This window comes from Labeo rohita, chromosome 12 (genome assembly GCF_022985175.1).
Source record: "Labeo rohita strain BAU-BD-2019 chromosome 12, IGBB_LRoh.1.0, whole genome shotgun sequence".
In the NCBI taxonomy this organism is placed as follows: domain Eukaryota; kingdom Metazoa; phylum Chordata; class Actinopteri; order Cypriniformes; family Cyprinidae; genus Labeo; species Labeo rohita.
Window position 1 is genome coordinate 5,798,763 of NC_066880.1, and position 5,185 is coordinate 5,803,947.

Genomic DNA, 5,185 nt, shown 5'->3' on the forward strand with positions numbered 1-5,185 from the left:
GTCTTAGCATGAATACATTTGGACACCATATGGATTACAGTGGTTCATTTTTAAAATCCAAACTAATTAATCATTTAATTAACATTTACATAATGTTGGACAGACTAAATTATGTAAATGAAATCCACCCACAAATTGTTATTAAAACCTTCACTGAGCAGAAAAACAGAGGTTTGTGATAAAATATTCCATGGTTTGATTAGATGATTTTTTGGGGTGAAATAGCAGGCATAGAATATATCTCTCTCTCTTTGACAGCCGTATACAATCTAAAAGAGTTAGAATAACAGCTTATTCTTGTTTAAAAAGTTAGAAAGCCATCTGAAGTCACTTAGAGCACCTTTAAATCAGTTACTTAGAAAATATTCAACAGCTAGAGTAATGATCTCTGCGTTTCTGAACACTTTCTCTAAACTGAGCCTCTCTACAGTTATGAAAAAATAAATGTTCAATTTGCTCTTTAAATGCAATGAAATTCTAATTCTTGGTGTTCCTCCGTTACCTCCAAGAGCTTGTATTTGGTTTACATCAAATCCTTTCCATGTTTAATCACGCTTCCTATATCTTCACTTTAAACAAATATGCAGAGTCTTGTGAGCAGGTAATAACTTCCCAGGCACAATGAAGGCCAAATACAGAGAGCAGAATATGAATGGATAATTTGCCTGCTGTTATAACTTCACAACTGCAATATTTCGAGAACAGACAAAGTGATAATTTACCTTCCAGACTGCTGCAGTGTTTTATAATGCAGGCACCCATTCTTTCATGGCCCATTGTAAAAGCTGGTATCCACTGCAGAGCTACAAAAATATGGGCAAGAATACGTTTTGGGCTTTATGTAGAATAATAGCAAATGTGAATTCACTAAATTCAATAATCACATTCAGACATGCGTTTCCTGGACCAGTGAAAGGCTTTTCAAATGAAGGCTATTATGACTATTTCAAAGTTATTCTGTGAATGCCATTGTGGTTTGCACTCAAAAAAATGGTTTTGTGCCACTGTTCATTTTACCCAGGTATTTATTGTTAAAACAACACAAGTGTATTTCTTTTTCCACCAAAACACTATTGTATTGTGCTCTATTAATTTAAACTGTTTAAGTTTCCATTTTACTTGATTATCAATCGTTAAACTAACGTAAACGGTTTAATTTCGCCGTTCAAAAAACCGGATATGACGTTTCCAACGCATTTTATGAAGACGGCGCGAAGGAGGTGTATCATGGCGTCGGAGCTAGAAGTACCAGTCAGGTAAGAAAATCTAAAGACTTCTTTGTGTTAAGTCAAAAACTTTAATTTCTGTAAGTGTTTTAGTATGCTTTTAGCGTTGTTTTGCAGACGAGTGTAACTGGTATATTGCGCCGTTAATAGATAATTCCGTGCGGTTGGGATGTGAACGCGCATATGGACTGTAGTGTATTTGTACGTGTGCTTGTGGAACAGAGGATGCGGCGAAATATTAAAATTAGTGCTTTTCTGTCTTATTAATGATATATAGGCAGTTAAATAAAACCTTCCTGTGCTCTTTCTAGGCTACTCAAGTCCCAGTAAAATTAGCGTTAGCTAAAGCACGAAAGCAAGTACAAATAATGCCACATTCGACTGCTGCATACTTTTAACATTTTATCTGCTATTCGTTTTTATAACAGCATACATTGATCACTGGTTTCTTCATCGCTGCCTAATTTTGGCGAAATGAAGGAATGTCACAACTTTACTGACGGAGAAAAAAAGTTTTGGCTAAGGTAAGTGAACCGCTGTATTGCCTTTTCATCCTTTATAAACAAAAGTAATAAGGGTATTTTGCATTTTCTGTTTTAGAGGAATGCACGCAGTTGTAAATGTGAACTGGTGGATGGTTAAGAAGCTGATGTGTCTTCTAGAAATCTAAACAAGTAAGACACTAAGATATATTGATGTTAATAAATTTATGTATGCATGTATTTGTGTGTGTGTATATATGAAGAGTTCATGTGTATATTTGTATATATTAAGAGTTAATTTTTTTTTTTTTTAAATAATTATTCTGCATTCCAAGTAATATCAATCAAACTGTGGTTGGTTTATTTTGAATGAATATTAATAGCTCAAAAATACAGCTAACTAACACAATAAAACACAAAAAATTTTAATATTAAATATTGATAAATATTAATAAAAACGGATTTATTTGTTTTTGCAAATGAACTCTTCATATGTATATGTTTGTTTGTGTGTGTGTGTGTGTGTGTGTGTATTTAATGGGTACTTTTGACTCATTCCTTTTCTTAAAAATGGTTTGAAGGCAGAAATGTGATGTTTATCATTTTATAAACTCAATGTTTTTGTGAAAAGCTGTGCCTGAACTATAAATCATGCTTTTTACAGTCATTTTATGACTTTAAATATACTCCAGATCATGTCCACCCTTTTGGAATAATATACATGACAATAATCACACAAATGTTTTGATCACTGAATTTGTCTTTGCTGTTAAACTATATATGGGTGCTCTTGTAACAAATTGTACTTCATGTGTTTACAGATTTGTGCAAAACTTATGAAGATGATTGCAAACTGAAGAACAGTCCTTGGACAAAGCATTAAACCCTCTTGGTCCCCACTACACAGGTAAGAACAGCTACACTCAACAAAAACTTTTGTAATCATGTTAAAGGGGTCATCAGATGCTGTTGATATGATTCTTAGAGTCTTAATGAGAAGTCCATAGCATACTTTTGTTAAAATTTCTCAGTGGTAGTGTAAAAAACACCCATTTTACCATATCAAAATCAGCCCTTTTCAGAGTGGGCCATTCTGTTGCATGTTCCTTTAAATACAGTAATGGTGGTCAGACTGTTCTCAGCTCTCACTTAGCTCATTTAGGGCAGGTCTAAGATAAGACGTTCATGTAAATCAACTATTGTGGGAGCAGCCTTGATCGGTGTGACGTCACACCAACTAGAAGCTGAGAATGACCTGATTTGAAAAAGGGCATATTACTTATAATGATTAAAAAATACCACTGGGTGGATTTTTATCATCATAGGGTGGTTGTGTACACATTCTGCCAACATGCATATATGTTCAAACAACATGTAAAAGTGAGTTTTGCATCAGATGACCCCTTTAAAACATTGTTTCACCAGCCACTGAGTTTTAGGGTTATGGTCATAGGCATTAACAAAAAAGACAGATATAATAAGAATTGGATTATTAATATAGTAAATATAAAATATATGGTATTACTGTAAACTGACAGATATTGCGAATACATTATCTTCCCAAAAACAATACATTCTAAAGCAAGGCAGGCGTGTCAAACCTGCTCTTGGAGAGCCAGTGTTCTGGAGTTTAGCTCCAACACCCCTGCCTGGAACTTTTAGTAAAACTTTGATTAGCAAACCTGTAAGACCTTTGTTCATCTTCAAAATACAAATTAAGATATTTTTGATAAAATCAGAGAGCTTTCTGACCCTGCATAGACACCAACACAACTGAAATATTCCCAAGCCCCGAAACGTAGTAAGGACTTTGATATAATATCCATGTGACATCAGTGGTTCAACCATAATTTTACAAAGCTACAAGAATACTTTTTATGGGTAAAGAAAACAAAATAACTACTTTATTCAACAATTCTTCTCCTCCAAATCACATATTTTGCCATTATGGAGAGTATCACGATGCATGCACATTGCTTTCCTCTGCAAGCAAACAAGGCCCAGCGCATACATGTTCTACGTCAGCAGAACCACACGCATGCGTTATGCAAAGAGGTACTCTCGATAATGGCAGAAGACGCAATTTAGAGAAGAATTGTTGAATAAAGTCAATATTTTTGTTTTCTTTGCACACAAAAAGTATTCTCACTGCTTTGTAAAATTATGGTTGAACCACTGATTTTTACACTGTTTTACTGGTGTCCTTACTACATTTCTGGGTCTGGGAGCATTTCAGTTGGATTACTGTCTATGCCGGGTCAGAAAGCTCTCAGATTTCATCAAAAATATCTTTATTTGTGTTCCGAAGATGAATGAAGGACTTGTGGGTTTGGAACGACATGAGGGTGAGTAATTAATGACAGAATTTTCATTTTTGGGTGAACTATCCCTTTAATTGGGAATATTGCTAAACTCTGCAGGACAGTGACTTTCTGTGCTGATCTGGTCCAGTACTGTTATAGTTTCATTTTCCACTGTAATGTTAGTTAGAATTCCATCTGAACTGCTTGCCTGTATTTCCCGTAAGGAAATGATCAGACAGAATAATAATGACATTTTTCAAATGTTTTTTTTTTTTTTTTTTTTTTTTTTTTTTTTAAAAATGTAAAGGCTAAATCTCATGAATTTTGTTGTTGTCTGCATCTTTAGACTAATGACGTTGAAGTACCCAAATGAAGACACTAGCAGTGTTATTATGGAGTATATGGTAAGTTGTTTTATTGATTAATTTATTTATTTATTGGTATTTTCAAGGATGATAAATGGTAAGGTAAATTTAATACGCAAGAATTTGAGTACTCCATTCTTTTAAATATCCTCTCTAGGATACAGACGTTGGCAGCACTCAGGAGGTGTTCCAGAGGAATCATGGGAATCTATGTCATACGATTTGAAGGTGCAGACATTGAAGACAGCACAGCAGATGTTGGAGTGTTGGAAGATAAAGTTCTTCAGGACCTTAGCAGTAAACCCTATGAAAAAACATGTTGCTGGGACTGATATATGGACTAAACTTGAACTCCTGAAATCAGGTACACATTTGGAGTATTGCAGAAGTTATTTCTGGAGCCAGTTCCTGTTCCTGGATTAAGGTTTGATTGGTTACCTTTATATGCCAATTAGAAAATGACAGTAGTTTAATATTTCTGTAATTTTGTAATGTGGTTGTAACTGTAATTGTTGCTCTTGTTTAACAAATACACTTGATAATTTGTGACATCTTGTCTTTTGTGATTCATTGCAAAATAATCACACAAAAAATGCTTCGTTGAAGGGAGTAACTTTAACTTGAAATCATTTAGTTAAAGTAACTAGAACCAATTGGATGGAACCGCTGTCCATAATTTAAATGAGTTGTCTGAAACAAACTTCCTTATGTTGATAAAGTGAAACACATTTAGCCAGTTTTTAATAAACCAAAACATGTTCACTAAACTTAACCGGTTTAAGTTACAGGGAAGTGAATAAATTGAGTTG

At 34.2% G+C, this 5,185-nt stretch overlaps 2 long non-coding RNA genes across 2 annotated transcripts; both read left to right on the forward strand.

Annotated features, from left to right (window-relative positions):
- The first annotated feature begins 999 nt into the window (after positions 1-999).
- On the forward strand, positions 1,000-1,895 carry LOC127173784 (uncharacterized). The gene is made up of 3 exons (XR_007828800.1): positions 1,000-1,256; positions 1,655-1,750; positions 1,827-1,895. It is a non-coding gene; the product is annotated as an uncharacterized LOC127173784 (long non-coding RNA).
- Positions 1,896-2,549: 654 nt separating this feature from the next.
- On the forward strand, positions 2,550-4,925 carry LOC127173785 (uncharacterized). Its single transcript, XR_007828801.1, has 3 exons — positions 2,550-2,615; positions 4,358-4,415; positions 4,534-4,925. It is a non-coding gene; the product is annotated as an uncharacterized LOC127173785 (long non-coding RNA).
- The last annotated feature ends 260 nt before the right edge of the window (positions 4,926-5,185 follow it).